This window comes from Suricata suricatta, chromosome 4 (genome assembly GCF_006229205.1).
Source record: "Suricata suricatta isolate VVHF042 chromosome 4, meerkat_22Aug2017_6uvM2_HiC, whole genome shotgun sequence".
NCBI classification, from domain to species: Eukaryota; Metazoa; Chordata; class Mammalia; order Carnivora; family Herpestidae; genus Suricata; species Suricata suricatta.
Window position 1 is genome coordinate 92677009 of NC_043703.1, and position 25321 is coordinate 92702329.

Genomic DNA, 25321 nt, shown 5'->3' on the forward strand with positions numbered 1-25321 from the left:
CTCTCCCCAACTCTCTCTCCCTCCTCCGCTCCCCTTGGTTCTCCATTAGGTCTCTCCTGTTTTCCTGCTAGACCTATGAGTGCAAACATATGGTTTCTGTCCTTCTCTGCCTGGCTTACTTCACTCAGCATGACACCCTCAAGGTCCATCCACTTTCCTACAAAGGGCCATATGTCATTCCCTCTCATTGCCATGTAGTCCTCCATCGTGAATATAACGCTTTTTTAAGCAGCTTTCCAGGTGAGGCTGTTCTGTAAAAGATGCTTTATATAGAAAGACTTTTAAGCAGCGCTTCTCAATTCAGACTGCAAATTAGAATCACATGAGGAGCTTGTGGGGCAATGGGGAAGGAGCAAGAGGAGGAGGGAAAGAAAGTTCTCTCCCCAAACCCAGATCTCTGGGAGCGGAGCCTGAAGGGAGGTCTAGCCCCCCAGGTGATTGGATATGCACTCAAGGTTACAACCTGATTGTCAAGATTGTGAAGTTGCTGAAAGCCCTCAAATTAAATGGAGTGTTAGCAGTTTTGAGTATTTGATGGACTAGTGACTGGTCTTCAACTGTGGTTTCACATTTGAATCCTCTGGAAAGCTTTAAAAGCTATTGATACATGGACGAAATAATATGTTTGGGATTTGCTTTAAAACAACACGGCAGTATGTTAACTACCTAGAACTTAAATAAAAACTTAAAAATAAGTAAATAATGTGGTGGGGAGAAATGGGTGAGGGTACTGATCTGGGCGATCCAATGTGTAGCCACCAGTCACCTGCGACTTTTTGAACTGAAGTCAACTAAGCTTTTTAAAAAGTGAAAAAGCAGTTCCTCCAGGACACCAGCTACATTTCAGGCGCTCCTTCGTCCCATGGGGCTTAGAAAACGAGGCTAGCGGCTACCATATGGGGCAGCATAGAAATGGAACATTTCCATCACGACAGAAAATCCTGTCAGGCAGCCCTGCTATGTGAAATGTGATTGACCATGGGCTGATCATCATTGAGGCTGAGTGATTGGGTACCAGAGGGTTTATTATTTATTGTCTACTTTTATACAACTTTAATTTTTTCTATCCTGAAGTGTTTTTAAAAGATGTCCAGGCATTAGGAGTGGGGCTCAAGCCTCGGGCTTTTGGCAGCCACTGGGCGCTTCTACTGTTCAGCTGCTGGACTAACAGGAGGGTTTAGGCATGATGACAGCCAGCGGTGTTCCTGACCCGCGTGGGCTTTGCTCCCAGGTGTGGTACCTGTCCCCATACCTGCCCCCCAACTCTGGCTAATGAGGGTGGAGGTAGTTGTCCCCTTGTCCTCTTAGATGTGTAGCAATTCTGGAGAAAGAGAGTTGAAAAGGCCTTGAAAGATGTCAAGCACTGAGTATACCGAAGAGGTTTGTTACTTTTCCTGGCTCCACATCTCGCCACAGTGAGGCCTTGGAGTAGGGTTGCCAGATACCGCAAATACACATACGGGAGCCCCAGGTAAATCTGAAATTTAGCTAAAGTACAAGTAAGTTTCTAATTTTTTTAGTGTAAATATGTCCATGCAATGTTTGGAACGTATACACTAAGCACTTGTCTGTATTTTTTATGGCCACCCTGCCCCACACCTCTTTCCCCACCATAGCCCACAGTGGGCGGAGGGCCTGAACTCTGTGTTTCAGTGCACATCCAGGGGTCTACCCCTGCTTGGCAGATTTGTCTGTTAACTGTTGCTACAACTTGAGGTCAGGGTAACATAAGGAGTTGGAGGGTTTGCTTTTAAAGTTCAGTGAAGGAGGACTAGCCATTTATTTAGATCTTCTTTGATTTCTTTCATCAGAGGCTTATAGTTTTCCTCCTATAGATCATGTACACATTTCGTCAGATTCATATCTATTTATACCTTAAGGTTTTTTGGTTTCTGTTTGTTGCTGATGTGTTTTTAATTTCAAATTCCAATCGTTCATGGCTAGGTTGTAGGAAAGTAAGTGCTTGTATTAGGCAACCTTGCTCTAATTGCTTATTAGTTCCAGGGTTTCTTGTTAATTATTTGGGATCCACAGTTCCCAGAGGGTGGATCTGGGGATGGGGGGCGGGGGCGGGGAAGGGAGGACTGGTCAGGTAGAGCACAGGGGGTTTTTAGGGCGGTGAACTATTTTGTGTACAATAATGATGGACACGCGTCATTATATATTTGTCCAAACCCATAAACATAATACAGAGTGACCCCTAAAAGAAGCTGTAGATGCTAATGTATCAGCATTGGTTCATCAGTTGTAACAAATGAACCACAGTAAGACAAGATGTAAATAAGAGAGGGAACTGTGTTTCTGGGGGCAGGGGGTAGTTTGGAACTTTGTACTTACTGTTTCATTTCCCCATAAAACTAAAACTGCTCTAAAAGCTCTTTAAAAAACGACAGAGGGCCTTGATGAAATGAAGATGACAGGGTTGCCATCGAGAGTCCGATCTCACTGAGAGGCTGACCTGCCTCATTATTGGATCGTGTGATGAACCTGAGTTTCTTCCCTTTCTTTCTTGGCGTTGAGGGGAAGCGTGCTATGGTTTTCTTCTCTCTGTCTTTGAAGACGTTAGTAAGTTTGTAAGTGCTAGCCTGTGTTTCTAGAATAAGTGTGAAAGAGATTCCAGTCATGGTTCTGGCATTCATAAGATAAAATGCCACATTAGAACCTGTGTCACAAGGAGAGTGGCCAGGAAACGATAGAAGAAGGCAAAGCCTCCATTTCCCCATCTGAAAATGGGGATAGCAGACTGTAGTAATTAAACGAGGTAAATTATGTAAAGTGCTGGGCACAGTGGGAGGACTCAGTGATTATAACGACCCAGGATCTTAGGAAAGAGAAATGAACCCAGGGGACCAATGGCACTTAGGCAGCACAAGCTTCCCGGAAGGAGAGTGAGTGAATGCCCTGTCCCCAGAAGCATCTGGCGGGGCCAGGGGTCTGGTTGTTGGGGACATTGTGCTCAGAGAGTAGAGTGCCCAGGGGCTTCCGGACGCTTCTTGTCTTGAGCCATCAGATGTGGAATGAGAAAGCAGACCCCTCATGGACCACGGAGATCGAAGAGACCCTCTCTGCCCCGCCCTCTGCCCCTAAAGAGGAAGATTCTCCTCTGTGAATGGCTCTGGCTTTGAGAGTATTTTATGACCTCCCTGATGAGGTCAAATGGAAGGTGCAGCAGGCTCACGTATAAGCCTGCCGCTGGGGCCCGAGATCTTTCTCTGAAGGTGCATTTACGTGGGTAAAACCCTGTACCTGGTGGAGATTAAACGCTGTGAGACCTGTGGTTAGATAATCCCGTGCTGTGAAAAAATATATAAATAATTACTCTATTGCTTTGTACTTCTCTTGATGGAAATTAAAGCCTATTTTCTCAGCAGCAGGGTGATAAAACATTTTCTGAGGAGTAGTTGGTTGGTTTTTTGTTTTTCCCTGAGTCCTTGAGAGCAGGTGATTTAGAGGCATCTCTATAGGAGATTAAATGGAATTCGGGTAAACAGCTGAAGGGTTTACATGGATTAGGTTTTTAAAGAAGCCATCCTAGGGGGTATTTTCCTTTAGCAGACATGAGGGTGCACAACAGCAGCTTTGGCAGCTGGGTCGTTTGTGAGGAGCAATCTTCTCTGCAGTCCCCTCCCAAGACAGTGCCCCAAAGATGGGGACAGGCCTTTATCATGCCTGGCTGGAGTCGTCCCCTTGGGCCTGAGATGTTTGCTGTCTGGCAACCAAGTGGCGAAGAAGCAACCAGAGGACGTTGGGCGGCTGGAGCAGTGACCCGCGCAACTCCTTCCCCTCTTCCACAGATGTGTTGAGATATGTTGGCCTGGAGTAGACCCTGGTTCTAGACCATGGGCAAAACACAAAAATCACTGCCCTCGGGGCGCTTACATTCTGGTGGGGGAGACAGACCACGGGCAAGATAAGGGATCGTTACCTAATTGTAACTGCTAAGGAGAAAAGGTTAAGAAGAAAGGGAGATCTGAATTATAGGGGGTGGTGGACACTGAGATGTTAGGGGACCAGGGAGACTTTGGGGGACATTCCTGAAGGAAATCAGGGAATGAGCTCTGCAGAAATGGAAGAGGACTGTTCTGGGCAGAGAGAACTGCAAGTGAAAGACTTTGCGTGTAAGGGAGCCTGTGTCAGTGGAGCCGAAAGAATGAAGAAGCAGAGGGTAAAAAGCAAGGTCAGAGGGCAGCTGGGAGCCAGCTTATCCAGCTGGCTTTGCGGATCACAGTTGGGACTCTGGGCTTTGCTCTGAAGGAAGGCAGTGGGGGGCAGAGGGGTGCTGGAAGGTTCTGAGCAGAGGAGAGGTGATCTGGGTTTTAACAGGATCCAAGGGAAGGGTGCTTCTATAGATGAGGGATTCATTTTGTTCTGTGTAGATCAGGAACAATAAAGAGCAGTGGGGTAAAATGCAAGCTCAAGGTAAAGATTTGCCCACAGTTGGCTGGGCTGCTTTGACGAGGTGGTGAGCTAACCTTCTGCCTCCGGGGGGGGGGGGGGGGGGGGGGGGGGGGGGGGGGGGGGGGGGGGGGGGGGGGGGGGGGGGGGGGGGGGGGTTCGAGCAATGCCTGGGAGATCGAACTTAATGAGTTGTCAAACTCCTCACAGACAATTTGGGAAGTGAATGGCCTAATATCTCCTCCGAGTTATAAGTGCTAAACCTTTGGTATTTCCCACCATGTTAGCAGATACCTAGTCCTCAGAAAATGCTAAATAAATGTTTACTAATTAATAGTACAGTGGATAGATTTTATAATTTCAAAATTAAGCCGCTTTCTGCAATTTGCTAACGATGGTGGGAATAATCTACAATGGGTGCTTGTAACTCCACTTCTGCTTCCCTGATTTTGGTCACTCTGTCTGGGAAGTGCGAGATCAGAATGCATGCTTCTTGGGCTGCCTGGATGGCTCAGTCGGTTCAGCACTGGCCTCTTGATTTTGGCTCAGGTCGTAATCTCAAGGTTCTTGAGTTTGAGCCCCACATTGGGCTCTGCTCTGACAGTGCAGAGCCTGCTTGGGATTCTCTCCCTGTCTTACATTCTCTCTGCCTCTTCCCTACTGTCTGTCCGTCTCTGTCTCTCTAAATAAATAAACTTAAAAAAATGAATGCATGTTTCATCTATACATGGTGGAGTGTGAGAGGTAGTAAGAAAAAAATGACAGTGGTTCTGAAATCATGTGTGGTCTAACTGGCCTCCCTACTTCCAACCCCCCTCCAATTTCATCTTCCCCAGTCATGCCTGATGCTTTTAAATGCACTTCTCATCAAATTACTCTCCAGCTTAAAATCCTTTAGCAGTCCTGTCACCTGCAACATACAAATCTGCATTCCTTTATTAGAATACAAGCCCTCCATTATCTGGTTCCCGTGGTTCTTCCCAGATCACCTTTGGCTTATCCTCACCTCAGAATTCATACTTGAGCTGCACCATTTCCCAAATGGACCAAGGTGCCCTTAGAAGCACTAGCTTTTTTATTATTTGTGCTTAAGTCTATTGTATTGAAGCTCGAGAGCCTAGATTGTGTCTTGTGTACTTCTTCCAATACTTTTTAGCCATTTAGGATAAATTCTGTGATTCTTCTCTGGCCTTTTTCAGTGTGGCGTGGCTAAGCCTACACCTCCAGCTCAATTTAGACTGTATTTCTTTTTAATCTCTGCACCTCATCATATGGCCCTCCTGTCAGTTCAGCTTTCCTGCTGAGCTTTTGCATATGTTATTCTTTCTGCCTGGAGTACTATTCTTAGTCAGGTCAACAGCTACTGATTCTTTATATTATACCTTTGTCTCCTGTGAATATCATACTGTGGGATTTTTAAAAATCCAGTCCTTGCCTTTTAACTAGAATATCTCTATCTACTTACATTTAATGTAATTGATGATATATTTGACTTTAAACCTAACATTTTATTCTTTCTATATGTACCCTGGTCTTTTACCTTTCTTTCTCGATTTTTTTTTAACCATTTTGTTTTTGCCATTTACTAGTTTGGAAAATGTTTTTTTCTCTTAATGATTACCTTGGAAATGACCACTTAAATATATTTATGCCTGCTTTTCAAATTTTAAAGTTTAATCAAACTTTTACCCTCTTTTCAGATAATACAAGGCTCTTAGAATAATTACATTTATTTTCTCCATGCTCATCTTACATGCTGTTGATGATAAAAATTTTAATTAAAGGAAACTATAAAACATGATTCTTGTTTTACGTAGCCAATATTTTGTTGATAGTACCACATATTTACCACTTTCTTTGCCCTTTGTTCTTTCTTATACTTCAAACTTATCATTTAGGATACTTTGCCTAAATTCCCTTACAGTTCACATTTCAGTATGCTGATAGCAAACAGTCTTAGTTTTGCTTAAAAATATTTTTGATGACCTTTATTCTTGGATGATTGTATTGCTTTTGTTGGTACAGAGTTCGAGGTAGGCCATTATTTCAGCACATTAAAGGGATCATTTCACTATTTTGCATTGTTATTGAGAAGACACCTGTCAGTCTGTCACTATTGAAGGTAATATGTTTGGCTTTATTTCAGGATCCCTTTCAGATTTTTCTCTTTATCCTTGGTGGTGTACATTTTAATAGTAATGTGTCAAAGTTTGGTTTTTTATTTTTCCTTCTTAGAATTGAATGCAGTTTACATTTACATATTGATGTCTTTGAAGATTTCCGGAGGGGCACCTGGGTGGCTCAGTCAATTGGGCATCTGACTTCAGTTCAGGTCATGTTCTCACCGTTCGTGGGTTTGAGCCCTGCATCAGGCTCTGTGCTGACAGCTCAGAGCCTGGAGCCTGCTTCGGGTTCTGCGTCTCCCTCTCTCTCTGCCCCTCCCCGTTTGCACTCTGTCTCTCAAAAATAAGTAAGAGACTTAAATATAGAGAACAAACTGAGGGTAAATGGAGGGAGGAGAGGGAGAAAACAGTGATGGGCATGGAGGAGAGCACTCATTGGGATGAGCACTGGGTGTTGTATGTAAGCAATGAATCATGGGAATCTACCCCCAAAGCCAAGAGCACACTCTACACTGTATGTTAGCCAACTTGACAATAAATTATATTTTAAAAATATTTAAAAAACAAAAAAAAAGCCCCAAAATTGTCAGCCTATATCTTTTCAGATATTACCTCTACCGCACCCCCTTTTCTCTTTCTGAGGTCTTGGTCACAGAACACTTCATTTTCTCTTTCCTCTATATTCTCTATCCTCCCTTCTGTATTTTCCATCTTTTTTTTGTCTTTAAATGGAATACACTGGATAATTTAGTCTGATTTTTCAAATCTCTCTCCAACTGTATCTAATTTGGTATTAAAATCTTGAGTTTTAAATTGTTGGTACTATATTAATGTCTAGATTTCTATTTGTTACTTTTTTAAATCTTTTAGGTCACTAGTTTTCCTATTCCTGGTACGTGTTTTCCAAGTGGTCTTTTTAAAATCTTCCCACGTTGTAAGCATAGTTTATGGTCTGACAGTTCCAATACTTGAAGTTTTTATAATTCTGGTTTTCTTTCAACTAGTTTTTACTTCTCCCTTATGGACTTGGTTATCTTTGGTTCATTGTGCTGATTTTTATTTGGGTCCTGTTACAAAGGTGCCTTCTTCTAGTATTTGTTTTTGCTTAATGCCTGGTATCCAGAGCCAAACTGAAGCCAAGTTTAGGGCTTGAGTCCCCGTCTTATCCCATCCAGGCTGCTATTTCTGTCTTAGTCTGTTTGGATTGCTATAACAAAATACCATAGATTGAGTGGCTTGTAAACAACAGAAAAAATTCAGAATTGGCAAATACCCTCTGGGCAAATGTGGCTCCTTGTGTTCCCATTTCTCTTCAATTTCCCTAAGTCTTCACTACCATCTCATCTATACTTTGATGCTTTATTTTTTTTAATTTATTTTTGCCCCAAATGTTTATTTTGAGAGAGAGCGAGCGAGCGAGCGCGAGCGAGAGTGGGCGCTTGCTCACAGAGGCAGGAGAGGGGCAGAGAGAGAGAGAGAGAGAGAGAGAGAGAGAGAGAAAGAATATCCCAAGCAGGCTGCACACTGTCAGTGCCCGACGACGCAGGCTTCATCTCATGGGTCATGAGATCATGACCAGGGTCAAAATCAAGAGTCAGATGCTTAACTGACTGAGCCACCCAGGTGCCCCTATACTTTGAAGAATAATCTTCTCTGACATTTAAAAGAAACCTGGTCATTGGCTCAACTACCATGACCAAAAACCGAGGCCTCACGTTGAATGTCACTTCTTCAGCAGAGAATTGGCCAAGGCCAGTGTCCATTGTGTCTCCTCCGTATACGCTTTCACAGCCCTGTTTTTATCTTCATACATTTAACTCAATTTATAATTTTATAATGTATTTTTATGATTTAAAAAATCAGCCTGGCTGGCCCTGTGAGGGCAGAGCACATTTAATGTTTCATAAACACTCAAAAAAATTAAAGCTAATAGCCAACGCTTACATCATGCCTGCTACATCTCAAGAAGTATGTTAACTACATGTCATGCATTCATCTAATCATCTCAGTACTGTAGATGCTCTTATCCCCATTTGTCCAACTGGCGGAACCCAGGTCCGGTGTGATGGAGTAACCAGATCACACAGGAAGAGGCAGCGTCAAGATCTGAACGGAGCCCTTCCTCCTGGCTCTGATGTCTGTGTTCTTAACCTTTCACTCTAGTGTTGCAAGGAACAAGGGTGAATTCTGAGTGGCTTTTGTGAGGCTCCCCAGCCCCGTGGGCCACTGTGCATGTTAGCCAGAGACTAAGAAGCTCCGTGGTAGCTTGAGGACCTCTGGAGCTCGTGCCTCATTGTGCCGTAGCCTCCATAGGGGCGTTTTTCTGCCTTTTGTTGGATTTATAAGTTGTTCCCAAGAAAACTACTGTGTCAGGTCTGGCTGGCTTAGGGAAAAGGTGTTCTTCTGTGGAAAGAAAAAAAACATAAAGTCCAAATATAAGTAAATGTTTTTTAACGTTTAAGGAGTAATGGGCTACGTCAGAGCAGGCTCTCCTCTTTGGTCATGTGTCTCGCCTACTTTCTTTGTGTTTCTTGGGGATGCATTTACTCCTCTATAGAGAGTAGGTCCCAACTTTCAGGGTGGGGCTGTCCCATTGGACACATCTGTGTAGAAGTTAGGAAGGGACACGCGGGAGTTAATGTGACACCCTTGCCCTGATGCTGTCAGTCACGCAGTGGTCTGAGGCTGACTCTTCGTTAGGCGTGTTAACTCTGTGGCCCTGGGTCCTCCTACGACAGCTGGGCTTGAAGAATACAAAGATGTCTTGGGGATTTGAATTCAATGACTGGGGGAAAATAATGCTTGGAAAATTCTCTTTGTGGGATAAAAAAAGGCATCGATTACCTTTCCCTGCAGGCCTTTCCTCACCTTGGTATTTGATTGGCATTTTTCTTTTCCTGCATTACCCCGAAAACTGCCTAATTCTCAGTGACTCTCTGACCCTGGGGACCTGCCCACAAATGGAGGAGGAAGAAAAGGAGGAAAGTGAATGGAAAGTGCCTGCCTGGTGAGTTAGAATTCACGATTCCGCCTGTCTTTTTGGGGCCTGCCCTGCCTCTCTCTTCCTAAGTCTTCAAGTGGCGCCTCTGAGTTGGCTGATTTCAGGGCAGCTCTGGCTTCTGTCACCGCCCCTGGCAGGGCCAACCTGTGCGGAGGAAAGCAGGCTCCATTCAGAAGGACTTGGATGTTGTTAATAAAACTGGCCACTGCTCGGACATCTAGATTTGCTGTTAGTTCATCCAGAGCTGGATGGAAACCACATGCCTGAGCAATGGCGGCAATGACCAGTCACTGCTAAACTATTTGGCTATCTGGGCTTTGAATCTTAGTGGGGAACAAAACAAAACAGAAAAACCTCACAGATACAAATGAATGTCTTCATCTCATTCCTAGGTACTCACCCTCACCACTGCAACAGACGCTGCACGTGGTCATTATGTGTGTTCACTGCATTTCAGCCAGGCCATGTGGGGGCTTCCCAAAAAGATGACTCATGAACAGAGCCAAGTATGGGTTTTGATTTCCACAGAGATTAACTGGACGTTGAGTTTGCATTGATTGGAAGCTTCAGAGCAACTGCGGCGCCCTTGGGAGAGGACTCTGAGGGCCCTGCAGGGACAATCCTTGACTGGCCCCAGGTGTGGGTGAGAGCCCCAGGCCCATCGCAGGCTCCTGAGCTGTGGCCAGTGGCTGGAGGGAGCCAGGCCTCAAGTATGGAAGGTTCTTGGGGTGAGCTTCCCCTGTGTTAGGGTTACAGATGGAGCTACTTCTCTCTGCATTGGCCATTCTGATGGGCGCCTCCTCCTGGCTCTTCTGGATGATATTTTGCTTTCCCTGGGCAGGAGGAGTTAAATTTATACTGTATTGCACCAATAGCTGTTCTCATGGAGAGTGCCGAAGGTGAGCCTGTATGATGGTAGTGCCTGTCTTCAACCCTGCACGGATCGCGTCAGTCTGTGCCTTAGGAGGGACTTGTCCTCTCTCCCTGTCGCACTGTGGGGAAGGCCAGGCTGGGCTGGCATGTCTGTTTCTGCACAGCCATAGTGGGTGCTGGAGGTCGAGGCACGGCTCAGGCAGGGGAGTCGGCGGGGGGCCGTCCTTCTCCCCCGCATCTCCCAGAGAGATGGGCAGCTCCGGCTCTGGGGCAAGGCCCTGGGAATCTTTCCTTGGAAGTTGCTTCCCTAATTGTCCATGTTCTGCAGAGCTGAGGTTTATTTTCTCCCTTCCTGCAGAGCAGCTTAGAATCTGCAAGCTTGCTCCAGGCCTTCTGGGGCAAGGAACTGATTTAAGGCAAATGCCTTGAGAGTGGGTGGCTCTGTGGACGGTTCATCAGCCCTTGTCCCTGCCAGGCACTTTCTAGGACACCTGCTTTTTGCAAATCAAGACTGTTGTGAACATCTGGGGGCCTGAAATGAGCCCTGTTTTAGGTGGAAGGGGCAGTCGGGAGAGGCGGCTGGAATGGCAGCCAGGAAACGGAGTGACAGGGTTTTTGGGTTCAAGTGCTGTCTGTCACTGGGCAAATTACTTGACCTTCATTACTCATTTGTTGAAAGGATGCCTATGATAATGTCCCCATTTTATTGAAGAGTGGACCAAGACCCAGAAGTGACCTTCGCGAGGTTTCCAGAATGAAGACAGGATGGCGGTGACAAAGGTGGCCTGGGTTCAAGTGCAGGTTCCCCGGCTGTAGGCCCCGTGGCCCCGGGCAGGACATTTAGACTTCAGAACCTCCATTTCTTTATGGGTCAAATAGGAGCAGTCACTGTCTCTGCAGTGTCTTGTCTTGATGCTTATGACAGTGGTACAGGAACAAAGGGAGGCAGCGTGTGTCCTGGAAACTGCACGGAGTGTTACTGCTGTAGCGTGTCTCTACCTTTGTGGCTTCTTGGTGACTGAGCAGGGCTGACACTGGGCTTTCCAGGGTCCGTGGCTTATGGGCTCTAAAAGTGATTTTTAAACATGTGTTCATGGCTAGTTTTTCTAATTATAAAAATAATACTTAGCATAAAAATGCAGCTAGGACAGAAGGGTATAAGCTAGAGAGGGAAAGACACCCCCTCCCCTGACCTGTTCTGTTCTCCAGAGATGACTTCTGTTTACTTCTTCTGTAACCTTCCAGAAACTGGGCACGTGGACATGCACAGACAGTAACTTATATAAGTTATATAAGCGGCTGATCTCTTCTGTGTGGGCGATAGTTTTCTGTTTTTTGTTTTCACCATGAGCCCAAATGATGAAAACTCAGGTTGCTCCCCAGATTTGGTTATTGGAAGCAGTATCATAATGAGCAGAGATCTTCTATCTTGGTGCCTCTAGATTTTAAAAAATGCTGAACGCAGTTCTTAGCTCACCACTTTCAGAATTATCTCCTTTGCACTTGGCAGAGAGAATCTTCCTCAAAAAGAATTATGTTGTTAATACTGTGGCTTTCCACTGCTCCACCCAGTTAAATTTAATCACATCATGTGACTTCCAAATAAAATGGTGTGTGTGTCTGGAGGGAAGGACCTGACAAAGCTCCGCCCCCCCCCCTTTTTTTTTTTGATCTGAGAGAATACAGCCAAGCTGTCTTTAGGCAGCCCCGTTTGCAGGGCCCTTCGGCTTGGCCCATTTATATTTGCAGCTAACTCTTCGGTGTCCTTGGAGGAAGCAGTTGCCATTAATCGGATCGTAGAAGGTGGCTGCATGTATTTGAAAATCTGTCTCCCTACACACAAAACAAATCTAGCCAACTTCATTTTAAAAAGCAGTTAATCTGAGGCGCCTGGGTGGCTCAGTCGGTTAAGCGTCTGACTGCAGCTCAGGTCATGATCTCACTGTTCCCGAGTTTGAGCCCTGCGTCAGGCTCTGTGCTGACAGCTCAGAGCCTGGAACCTGTTTCAGATTCTGTGTCTCCCTCTCTGTCTTTGCCTCTCCCGCTTGTGTTCTATGTCTCTCGCAAAAATGAATAAACATAATAAAAATTTTTTAAATAAAAATGAAAAAGCAGTTAATCTCCATGAATGCATGTATCCCTTTGATTGCATTGGAACTGCCCGGATCTTTGAGCACTGCACAATCGTCCCCTCGTCAGATTTCTTTCCCTGTCATTGATGACAAATGGGGTTTAGCTCCAAGATCAAAGCACACACTTCAAATACCCTAAAGTGAGTATCTTGGGTGTAGAGCACCTCCTAAGATTTCATTTTGCAGTGTGAAATGTTTCCTGGTTTAAAAAAAAATCCATAAATTTACAAGGTTGTGGTGCTCTGATTTTTATGTTGATATTTTCCCAAAACATTATGTCTAAGACCATTTAAAAAGCTAAATCCTACTTTAAATGCACTAGGGAACCTTAAAGGAATCCAGTTGAGTTCCGTGTTTTGGCTGGTCTTATTGAAGGCTTTTTGGTAACGTGAGTGCAAGAACCAGGTGTGGAGAGAATGTTGGGCCTACCCCTGTTTTAGGGTCTGGGTCCTTTCCCAGGACTCCCTGGTCAGGGACCTCCTTGGGAGCCTTCCTTGGCCTCTTGTGATGGACCTGGCTCTTGCTGGCAGGTGTAACCCTTAACTGCATGGCCGATGGACTCTGGGCTCCACACGGTGGCTGACTCCTGTTCTGGGTCCTGGAATGCAGAGTGAGTTGATTGCAGAACTGTCTTCAGTCCAGAGAGCTCTGGCTACATGACTCGGTCTTCTCCAGTGACTTGTCCTAATTCCTAACCCATCGCCCTGAGAACTCTGTACTCTGAGAACACTGAGGGCCTTCCCCTTGGTCTGGCCACTGCCTGCTTCTCCTGCCCGTTAGTCTGTTTCTTCCCAAGAACCCCTTGTCTTGTGGCTCTCTGTCATTTTAGAGTGGCACTTTGAGATTGTGTCTAGAGGATTTGCTTCAAGGGGTTGTGGCATTTTAAGGCCAGCAGTGAGACAGACCTGCCATATTGATTTCCTGTTGTGTCAAAAACTGAAGAAACAGGAATGATTCTTGCTTAAAAACAAAAATAACAGCAATGACAAAAACCAGAGCCATGGAGGTACAGGAAATATTCCAGCTATCTTGTGGGACAGCCCCAAAGGATAACTGACCTGAAGACAGTAACTCTGCGATGGGTCTTGATAGTACTGTTGAAATTAGATGATTTTTGAAAAATAACGTTTCCAGTGCTTGGCTGAAATCTAAAGGAAGCATTGCACTTCAGTGCTCTGATTTTTTTTTTTTATGAGGCTCATAAAACTTTGCCTCTAAATGCCAATGTGCTGAAAAGTTATGTGTATTAAAGATTTAGCCAGTATATTTTAAAGTATGGAAAATATACTTTTCTTGGTTATGATTTCTGGATCCTACTACTAATTAGTACTAATAAATGCCATCCTTCAATAATCATGCGCTCCCCTGCGGCCCCCCACTCCCCACTGTCCAAAGACCATTCAGGTTACTCTTCCTTCTTGTCTCCCTTTGAGGTGGATGATGTCACTGTCCCCACTGGGCAAGGGGGTTTGCAACTCACAGAGTTTAAATGGCCTGGTTACCATTAGAACCCAGGCATATTGCTCCTTCTGCTAAACTCTGCCGCCTGGGCTTTACATGGTTTCCACCTCTGGCGGCATCCAACATAGAGTTGCCACTCCAGGAGTTTTGGCATCGTGGCTTGCTAGGAGGCAGGCATCTATGTCAACCTGACCCAGGATGCATGCTTGGTTGCAGAAGGTCAGGTTTTCAGCATTTCCCCCCACAGTCAGCCATACAGGATGCTTCCTATCTGACAGAATGTAGACCGTGACTATTTAGAATCCCACAGACCTCAAGGTACAATGGGCAGGTTGGGTCATCCTTGCCAGAACTTGGACAGAGGTGGATCAGGTTCAGCTGCAGGAAGCAGAATCCACTATAGGGAACTCTGCGGGGGAAGGGGTTTGTTGCAGGGAATTGAATGGCTTGAATTCTTAAGAATTCTGATGACACAGTTGTTCAGGTGGAGGTTTTGGAACTGAGGGTCCCAAAGCCATATGAGAGAGCAGGACCACCAAGGAGGCCACTGCCTCTTCTACAGTGATGGAGCAGTGTCCCCAGGGCCACACTGGGTCTGCCATGCTTGAGAGGCCACACTGCTGTGATCGGTACCCACACATGGGTGTTTCTTTAGTCCTGCCTCCTGACACCCAGGAAGCTGGCACCTGGAGCCCTGGCTAAAACCATCATAGGCGAACCAAGTGCCTCCTGGTTTGCTTGCTGTGGAAGGAGTGGTGACAGAGAACTCTGGTCTTTGCCTCACTTTTGCTTTCCAAATTCCCCACAAGTACATCTGAATGGCCATGCTGAACTCACACCTGGTGCCTTAGGCGTGAGAGAACTGGGGGATGTGGTCCCAGCTTTCCATCTCCTGCAGGCCAGGTGGGCACGCTGCGAGGAGGGTAGCGTGTGTGCTGAAAACCAATCCTTTGTATCCCCCATGCTTGATCATCAGGAGAAATGGGCCTTGATTTTTAGAGTCTGCTGACGTGGACAGAAGTGAGATTATAACCAGCGCATGGGACCGTCATGAATCTGTCGGGGGTTGTGTGTCCGTGACTCTGGATAACCGCAAGGAGTTAAAAGCAGCGAAGGCCACACACTTGCCCTCTGGGCTTCTGCTTTGCTTCTTTGGGACTATTAAGCTGTAGCTGCAACATCCCAAGGGGGTGTTCTAGAGGATTCTAATCTCACTGGATGCCATTAGGGGAAACGATACATTACAGTCCTAATTGTAGTCTTTACTAATATGAATGTGAATCTCTCTTCAGTGAGACTAAAGAATGCAAAGTCCTTCTAAGTTGGTCACAGGAAAGCCCTACTTTCAAGAGATGTAGAAGTAGTGTTCCCCAAAATATGTGGGGAACACACGTTCCCTCTATTTCAAAGAGGAAGCAAGGGAGTACCTTGGAGGAGGGATGTGTTTTATTTCCAAGGAACTGAACCTTTTCAGTAGCCTCAGTCACAAAATTTACCATCGAAATCATAGGATTCCCTAAGGGGAGGGTGGCGCTCTGCCCTTCAAGGAGAACGGGAAAGGAGGGCCACCCACCTGCCTAGTGAAATGAACCTGTGTGGACAGAGGAGGTTCCCTTAGGCACCCAGATGGCACCTTTGGGGCCTCTCAGGAGTAGCCTTGTAATCACTAGAAGTTACAAAAACAAAGTATTCATCGGTGGTAGGGCACATTTCAGGTGTGTTGATCTGTTACAGAAGCAGGGGGTCATACAGGGAGGGAGTTGCATTTAGCTCAAGGAAAATAAGGTCAGCAGGGGAGGGAGTCCTGAGTCTCTGGTGAGCATCCTGGGTAGAAGAGGGGGAGGTGGGGATGTGAGTGCAGGAGACCTCTGTGAGTGACAGCTGCAGCTGAGAGCAGGGGAAGGCAGAGCCCTGCTTAGAAGAATTTATAGCCAGGAGGATGGCCAGGACCCCAGAGATGGAGATAAGGATTGGAGCAGCAGTAAATGTAGTCCATAAGCACCTTCTAAAAATCCAGTGATGCAGAAGAGGGTAAGAGACGGGCTTATATCTTCCAGTTCATCTCCCATTGATCTTCATTTTCTGTCTTAACCTTCTGACATAGAGGTCCTCTGTGGCAAGGGTGTGTCCTCCGCAAGCCAGCCCTTTATGAAGTTTCAGTTGAAGCCCTGAAATAACGCACGGGGTGTCTGGAAACTCTGAGCGTACACCTCTGTTTCTGGACACTAGGCGACTTCCCATAGGAAGTCAGTCTGCCGTGCCTTAGGTAGATTTTATATGCCGCCTTCCTAGGAACAAGGACATGGGATCTATAGGATTCCATCAGTTTGGTGAAAGGTAGAAGTTATGTTTCTACTATGGTGAGCCTGTTTCTGAGTCCTTATATCTTTACGTGTCCTGTTTCACTGAACCTGAGGTTATGGGATGGATGGCAGCTTCTTATGCAGACAAAGGTAAATCATGGGTATCAATCATTCTCTCCAGGCTACCCTGAGAAGCAGAATGGGGCAGGGGACTGTGTGTGCTGCCTGGTGGGTATTAATCACCACCGCTTCACCCTGTGTGCTCTTCGGGCTCCAATCCCTTCATGCTGATTCCATTACTGAAGCTCTTTAATAAAGGGAAGTTTTTCCATTATTACTAAATCCAAGCTTTTCCTAACACGGAGCTCACTGCTTACCATCCATCCTGAGCAATTATTACACAGTCACGGGGGATTTCAGCCCCCTCTCCATTCATGCTTAGCCTCTCAAGAACAGCCATTCAATTTTGATATCCTTGAATCTTTTATGGTTTTTGTTATGGAAAATTTTAACATAAAAGTGAAAGAGAATAGTAAAATAAATCCTCATGTGCCCATTCCTAGCTTGAGCTAGCCACTCACGTATGGCCAGTCTTGTTGAATCTATACTTGTACCCATTTCTTCTTTCCCCTGGATTATTTTGAGGCAAAATTATCAAGAAATGTATTTTGATGTTACTCTACCAGCCCTCTTCTTTCTCTACCTTATTTCTCAAGTTTTACAAAACTTTCCAAACATTGCTGCATTAAGGACTTTTCACCTCTGTGAGAGGCTTTTCAGATTTTGCCCAGAGTGAATAAATGAAATTCACATGCCTCCGTAGTAGAAATGACATTCACATCCTTCTGTGGATGTATCCAGAGCACCTGTCCTGCCCACAGTGCTGTGCTGGTGTGGGAGTGGACCAGGTTTTGCTGGGTGAGGGTGGAGAACTGCAACAGAAGTAAGTTTAAGAAGATGTGGGGGCACCTACGAGGCTCAGTAGGACTCTTGATTTTGGCTCAGGTCATGATCCCAGGGTCGCAGGATTGAGCCCCATGTCAGGCTCCACCCTGAATGTGGAGCCTGCTTAAGATTTTCTTCTCCATCTGCCTTTCCCCACTCTCAAAAAAAAAAAATGTGGCCTCTATTCTGGCTGCACCTGCAGCCTAGTCTGGGGAACACTGGCTAATAGAAATGAGCACAAAGAAGGTGCCTAGTGAGCATCTGTGTTCCGAGGAGCTTGAAGGTTCAGCAGAGCAAGAGGCTGTGCCATCTGGGTGTTTGGGGACAAAGGCTTTGAGGAGGGGCACAGAGCACAGATTGGATCCGATAATTTTATCAGTGTGCTTCTGACTGAAGGAATCTGTTGGGGGCCTGTTGAGTAACTAAGGAATCTCTAGGCTGCAGCCTGGCTGGAGAACCTCGCTCTGCCAGACCACAGGAAGCTCGGCCCAAGTTGAACTCTCAAGTCGAAGCTCTCTGGCTTGATCATGTCCCTGGATCCTGCCCTGATCGCTGCCAGATGCTGTCTCTGGGACTGAATCCTAAACTGCCCCTATGCCTTTGTCACTCCTTGAGTTTCGAAGTCCAGGTGGGACCCTCTAAGGAAGGTCACACTTCTAAACAGTGGCTGCCAAGGGACGGGGAGAGGACAGTCTGTCTCCTTCAACTTCTCTAGCAGATATGGGCTCTGCCTTCCATCAAGAAGCATGCGATGGGAGTGGGGGGGGGGGTTAGGGTTCTTCCAAGATGGAAAAAGGTTTAGATGCTACCCCCCCAAAACAGAAGTGTCTACTCTGAACATCACTGTCCTCGTGGACTGTTCTCTCCCCACTGCTCTCAGCTCAGTCACAACATCTTTGTTTTCCTTAAAAAAGCCATCTGCATTCACAGCTCCTGTTTTTCTGTTCCCATGGCAACTGCAAGCGCCCAGGTGCCCCTCACTGTCAGGTGCCTCAAGCATCTGAGCAAGTTCCTGCTTCAGGTGGCTCCCACCTGCAGGCCTCCTACTCGGTGGTGGCACCACCACTCCATCCGTCCCCACAAAACAGCACAGTGGCTCCAAAATTCCTTGCTATCTTCCCGTTGCCTGGAGGATAAAGACTGACTCCTTCCATGGGCCCTGCCTTCCACCATCCACATCTGGTCTTCATTTGCAGCCTCACTGTCATTCTGGAAACTCCCTGACTGAGCAGGTCCCCAGATATACTGTGCCTTGCTGGCTTTGTGCTTTGTTTGCTGATTGTTCTGTTGTCCAGAAGCCCTTCGCTGCTGCTCCCCACACAGCCGAGGCCCTGTTCCCTGCAGGTTCTGTGCGCCTCCCCAGAGAGAGGGGACTGCCTGTGTTCAGCCCTTGTGGCACTTGTGGACTCCTTACTGGGCCTTTTGGTGCCCGGCGTCTGTCTGTGTAGACTGATGAGCTCATTGGATGCATGCTGCAGGTCCTCATATTTCTCGTACATGCCAGCACTGTGCTGAGCACGTAAGAGCTCACCAGATATTTGGTGCTTTGTTTTTTCAAAGAAGGAGCAAAAAGGAGGGATGAACATTAGAAACAGGGAAGGTCAAATGTCAAATGCAGAGGTAGAAAAGCGTGGGCCCAAGCTGAGGTCAGGCAAGCTGGCATGGAAGGGGAATCTGGGAAGATGGGGGTGGTTGTGTATCTGCTCTGTTTGTGGAGTACACTTTGGTCGTGTGCTCCGGGTGCGCTCAGAGTGCCCACCTGGTTTGCAAAGATTCTCCAAAGGTGGCTGCGAGTCAGGCAGCAAGACTTCCTGGAGACTTAACACGTTTTTGTCTAGATAGAGACAAGAGTGGCATGTGCTTGAGCAACATTGGCTGCTTAATGGCGCGTGGACTTCCCAGCATATGCTGATGGCGGAAGAACTGTCCTTACAGCTCACGCCAGCGGGGAACTTGGAGATGGATCATCGTGGTCTTTGCGGCAGGAGGGTTCACAGAGCTCAGAGATGCACAGGAGTCGCTAATGCACCCTCCCATCCCGCTGGCCCAGGCTTGCTGGTGACAGGTGACGTCTTTGGGGCAGCATCCCTAGACATTCAGGGAATCACCATGACTCAGCCCGGGGCCTCCTGCACACTTTCCCATGAGCCTCGTTCATCTGTCCAGAGGAGTGTGGAAAGGAGGCTCCCAGTTTGGGCTGACTATTTGCATCCCTGAGGGCCATTTCTACAGCAAAGTTCCAGTAGGGAGGAGTGAGAAGGAAGAGTTGAGGCACCAAGAGAGTGTTGGGTTGGGCAGTTGGTGGAAACAAGTGACCTGTGCCTCCTGAGGCTTGTGGAGAGTGGATGATGGAAGGGCAGGCACCCAAGAATGACTGCCATCCGGTGGGGTCGATGTGCTGTGGATGCTGAGGTGAGGTTGTCCTTCAAGATCAGCTTCTGTCTCCCTCATCACAGCCTGGCTCATGTCCTCTCTGCTCAGGGCCTCCCCAGAAGCCCATCTCCTCTTGCCTTGGGCCCCTTGTGTCTAGACATCCATTCATCCCTCTGCAAACACTCACTTGAATTCTGGGTCCTCTTTCTGCTCAACAGCCGGGCTGGAGCTCGGAGCCCAGAACTGGAGCTCGGAGCCCAGAACTGGCTTGTTCTGCGTATGCCCTAGGGAACTTAGGGCTGTGCCAAGTCACGTGGGGGTGGGTGTGCTCGGGCTCTGGGGCCATAATCCTGCCTCTCTGCTTCCAGGTGAAAAGGGTCTTTAACTTTCAGTCTGTTCCTTTGTGAAGAGGAAGCAAATGTATCTCAGATTGACTGGGTAAGCTGGAGTGGGCGTTCAGCACATGCTGTCCAAATGAGCACCCCTCCCACACCCTGCAGCCCATGGATCGGTACCACACAGGACCGGTACGTAACAGTCGTTCCGTCAAGCCGTGCTGAGTGATGGCGATGAGAGTTTTCATGGTATCTGTCTCTGAAGGTTTCTTTTAAGGCTCTGATGTGAGCCTGCCGGCATTCAGATCTAGAACCGCTGGGGGGACCTTGGAACTTATTCTGGGGGATTAAGGAAGCAGGTTTGATGATAAAGGAAGATTAAGGTAACTAATTACCTTGCTGAGCAGTGTATATCCGGTTAATGCCAGGTAGAGGCCTCGTAAGAGAGAGGAAGTTAAGCATTCAGTAAAGGGACCAATAAAAATTAATAGGATAAACCTAAGAGGAAAAATAGATGGAATGTGTGAGAGGTAGCGCTGTGTAGTGACATGGAGGAATCTTCTGGGGTGAGGCACCCTGAGCGGATGTCGGTGGGGGCAGCTTTTTTACTTTCCTCGGTGTGCAAGCTGCTCTCCTCACCCTAGGATGGGGGTAATGCCAATGCTCAGAGTTGATGTGAGTACAGACTTGGCCGTGTATGCGAGACACTCCCCCAGTTGGCTGGCACATGGTAAGATGATGTGACCGCTTACCCCCGAAGGGGAAGACACCCCAACCCTTCTCAACATGGGCCCAATCACGTGATCCATGCTCCTGTCTCTGTCTGGGGAACCTGAAGAACTTAGACGGACAGACGTGCGTGTTGGCAGCATTAAGTTGTAAGGGTTTGGCCACATGCCGAGAGGAATGTCTGCCGAGAAAGAAAATTTTTGTGACATAGAGGGGGTTGATGGGGTATGTTTTCCCAAGTGGATTGCTGTTGTGGTTCGTTTTCACTCGTGGTCACACGATAGGGTGTTGGTGTGTCCCTCCAGAACGCAGATGGCCGCAACGGTAGCTGCCCAGCGGTGGTAAGGCTGATGCTGAGGCTGATGCTGAGGATACTCACTGTGGGGAGTTTCCATGGAAACAGAGGGACTTTCTCCTAAAGTTTCACTCTGTATGAGAGTAGGCCTGGCTGCCTCTGGGTGCTCTGATGGCGTTGGACTGACCTCAGACTATGTGGGTTAATGGGGCACAGGACCAAGAAAGACAGCCCTGTGTTGATTTTCAAGAGTGATTGTAGGACGTGAGGAAAGTACTGCTTCCTTCTGTACTAATTCAGTTTGGTTAGGGGAAGAATGCTTTTCTGAGTTTATGCAGAGTGATCATATTTTATTCATCATTTGGCAGAAGTCACTCTTCAGGCACACAGGGTGGATGATGTGAGCTCTGCCCTCTCAGCTGAGTCAGACTTTACGGAGCCCTTCTCTGGTAAGGCTCCCCGGCCCACATGGAAGAAGGTGTGCTTCCTGTCCCAGTGTGTCAGGGAACTAGGTGTTGTCTTGCAGGATGAGATCGGTACAGGGGTATAGAAGTGCTGTGGGGCACAGAGGATGGAGCACGGATATGGAAAGGTGGGGGCAGGGGCAAGGGTTCCAAAGGAGCTGGCATTTGGGCCATGGCCGAGGCTCACTGCATGAGTACGTGTCCACAAGGAAGTCCCCGGGTGTAGAAGGCACTTGACAGAGAGGCCCAGCACTTTCGGATGGCTGTCCCGGACGTGTCTGAGCTGGGGCAGTCTGCCACAAAGGTGTGTGTGTTCCCTGGATGTCGCCCCTGCACTGGGCCCAGCTCCCTTACCTCGTCTGAGTCATGGTAGCCTTTTCCAAATGCACAGAGCTCTTGCTGGTTGGTTAAGTGGTTGGATTCCCGGCCCTCCCCCCCCGCCCATCCTGCCTCCAGGTGGTCTGCACAGACTGCAAGGGAAGAAATTTGGAAGTCATGGGCTTTCTGAGAAGGGGCTCGAGAACCTCTGTGCCCCATCCTGTCTTCTGGGAGGCACACCTTCTTGTCCTGCTTCAAGGATAGTGGGAGCAATCACCTTAATGCTTGTTATTCCCCTTCAGCTTTCCTGTACTCCCCCTCCCTGGCTTTGGGTATGTATTGGGTCTATACCTTTGAATCAAGAAATTGGCTTTTTAAAACTGGCTAACAGCACAATGTACATATTTTCCACATAAGAGGCAATTTTGGGTTGATACACCCTTATCAAAGGAATTAAGTACACATTTTTATTTGAATGGATTATGGAGAAAATATACACAGTTGGTAAATAATCCCAAGATAAATGTACATGTGTTTACAAGTGACCAGCGGTGACCTCCTGGTGGCCCAGAGCTTCCTGTGCTGACAGGTATATGTGAGAGAAATAATGGCCATTAACTGGATTGGTAGTATCATTAAATGTCCATTATGTCCTTTGAAATAGCTAAAATTATATTAAATATTCACTCAAATAATTTAGCAAGTTCTTTAGTTCCATAACTAATAAAGGCATGACTATTGGTTTCATCCATCCATCCATGCATCCATCCATCCATGTAAAATTAGTATCCCCCAGACTCTTGTCTCCTACCTTTAAACCTTTTGCAGGACACTGGTCTTCCACAGAACACTGTCTGGTAAATAAATACTGTTCAAGGCCCCATGTCCATGGTCTGATGAATCAAGGCTCCTCCTTTTGGTCTGCCTGCCCATCTTGGTCCATGCCAACACAAATAAGTCATTTGGTGGTTTTTATTTTACATTTTTCTTTTACAAATCAGCGAATGAGTCTACATAGGTTAAAGGGATGAATGAGTAGCTAATGTTAGAGAATATCATGTGACTGACGATCTTCGGGCTGGGGGGAGGGGGGAAGGTGCTTTTTGCCCAAGATAACTGCTGTCTGGAGGTAGACTGGATGATGGTACATTTTCTACAACTGCATTTGGTGACTTTATGGAGATTACCTCTACCTCCTGCCCTGGCCTGTCTCACCGAAGTCAGAGTAGCCAAGGGGAAGCTTGGAGGGGAAATAGACCAGAGGGAATATTGCAGTATGCTGTATGATTTGAAAGAGATCCTTACTCAGCCACTCAGGTATCCTTTTGTTAGTCTGCTAGAAATTCCACCACTAGAGATTCAGTTCATTAAGAATTGGCTGTTAATGATGCTGATGAGCACTGCTGTTAGCTAGGTTATGATGGGAGGGAAACCCTGATAAACTGCTGGGAGGATCTAAATTTGCCCAATATTTGATGTAATTTGGCAATATGTATGCCAATCACTTAGGAAATAGGTGCCTTTTCTTACCCAACAGTTGTCCTCCTGTCAGTTACTGCTAAGGACATACCTGGGCAAGCACAGGAAAGCCACATGGATGGTTATCCACCGGTGAGAGCCTGAGTCTTCTTTTAAAAAAATCAAGTGTACTTTGTGTACCCATACAATAAAATACTATGCAACAATTCCACATGTCACTGTAATTTTCCTTAATTACTTGAAATAGTATTCAGTATTGTTGAATAATAAAGCAGATTCCAAGTCATAGCTCATTTTTATAAGAAAAACATACACAAATAGAAAACATGAAACACTATATATTAAAATGATAAAATCAGTTATCTTTGAAGGAGAATATGGATACTTTTTTAAATGTCTTTTTTTTGTGTATACTTAAAATTCTAATATAAGCATACATTAATGGTATAAGTATAAATTTTTAAAGGGCAACCTTTCTTATAGTCCCAAAGTGGTAGAAAACTGTATTAAGTACCAATTGCTGTACAAAAAACTAGCCTCAAACTTAGCTACTTTACAAAACAAACATTATCTCACAATTTCTGTGGGCCAGGAATTCAGGAGAAGCTTAGTTTTGCTGGTTCTCATGCAAGGACTCTCCTGAGCTAGTCAGTCTTCCAGCTGGGACTGCAGTCATCTGAAGGCTCGAGTGGGGCTGTTGGATCCACTTCCCAAACACTCTTTCATGGCTGTTGGCAGGAGACCTCGGTTTTTTGCCGTGTCACCGTGTGCATAGAGCTGTTTGAGTGTCGTCACAATATGGCTGCTGGCTTCCCACCGGGAGTGAGCCAAGAGAGAGCAAGGAGGAAGCCACAGGGGCTTTTATGACTTGGTCTCTGAAGTCACACATCATTTCACTTTATTCATTAGAGGCAAGTAACTGAGTCTGTTCAGCCCACACTGGAACAGAGGGTAGTAAACTCCACCTCTTGAAGAGAGGGTATGAATTTGTGGACAGATTTTAAAACAACCATGAACATGTGAGGTCGTTTGCAGTCATTAGTTAGTAGCGTAAGGATCTCTACATCTTTCTTCTCAGTGGGTAACTGAAGGCATTCCTAAAGAGACTTTGGTCTTGAGATTACTGTGTGCTTGGGTAGTATTTAAGGAATAGGAAGCCACTAACAAGAAAGGAGTGAGTTTTTGGAATCTAGGACTTGGTTCTACCATATATTCCTCACATACCTTTGGTAAATCCAGTTTCCCTTTGGTTTTCCTGTCAGGTTATGCCGCGGGTCAAATAAGCTAATGCAGTTGAAGGCCCTGTGTAAACCATAAAGCAATAAAGGAAGCTGGTTATTGCTGTCATTACCACCACAACCGTTGTTATTGTTGGAAAGAGGTACTGCTGTGGGACACGAAGGAGTGGGGCATAAAAACGCACTGGGGATTGAAAACTGTTCTAACCAGATTAGTATTCCCAGGGGCTGGCTCCAAGGCAGGGATGGAGAAGGTCTGTTTTGACCACAAATGCACACCAGGCTGTGACAGTTTCAGGGACTTCTGTGAAGGACCACTGTCTTGGGCCTTTACAGAACACTGAGGTCTAGCCCAGGAGAAAGGCAGCAGTTGGAGTAGAAAGTACCAAGAAGGCTACTTGGTTCTCTCACCTTTGGAACCAGAAAGTTCCCAGTTGTCTCAGACTTGTCATCCATTCATTTATGGAATGTATGGAAGTATGTATTTATTCCCAGCTGGGCATCAGGCCATCTGCTAAGGGATGTGGCACCATGTTTAGGTAGGCCATGGCCTTTTCTCTCCAGCAGGAGAGAATGGGGCCTCAGTGTTTAATAGGTGCAGAGTTCAGTCTGGGAAGATGAGAAGGTTCCGGAGATGGAGAGTGGTGATGCTTTGCACAATAATGTGAACGTCCTTTATGCTTCTGAACTGTACGCTTCAAGATGATTAAATTAACACATGCTATGTAGTATGTATTTTGTCACAATAATTTTGAATATTTTTTTGAGGCAAGTATTTTACAAATTGATGCTGCTAGACCCTGATCTAGGCCCTGGAGTCACAGCATTGGACCAGGCAGAGGACTTGACTGCAAGAT

At 46.5% G+C, this 25321-nt stretch overlaps 1 protein-coding gene and 2 long non-coding RNA genes across 12 annotated transcripts in view; 2 read left to right on the top strand and 1 right to left on the bottom strand.

Annotated features, from left to right (window-relative positions):
• LOC115289777 overlaps window positions 1-24069 on the bottom strand; it is a 34096-nt gene extending 10027 nt beyond the window's left edge. Inside the window, exons 1-3 of one of the 5 annotated variants that reach the window (XR_003907799.1) lie at window positions 23803-24069; window positions 22559-22680; window positions 8341-8921 (exon numbers count right to left, since the gene is read on the bottom strand). This is a non-coding gene — a long non-coding RNA (uncharacterized LOC115289777). Of the gene's footprint in view, window positions 1-8340; window positions 8922-9528; window positions 9664-22200; window positions 22330-22558; window positions 22681-23802 lie in introns of those variants that run through there. The other 4 variants (XR_003907800.1, XR_003907802.1, XR_003907798.1 and 1 more) reach the window with 4 other exon arrangements.
• PRKCE (protein kinase C epsilon) overlaps window positions 1-25321 on the top strand; it is a 495693-nt gene that overhangs the window by 210012 nt on the left and 260360 nt on the right. The window lies entirely within an intron of this gene.
• Window positions 23971-25152, top strand: LOC115289778. Its single transcript, XR_003907803.1, has 3 exons — window positions 23971-24276; window positions 24489-24607; window positions 25029-25152. It is a non-coding gene; the product is annotated as an uncharacterized LOC115289778 (long non-coding RNA).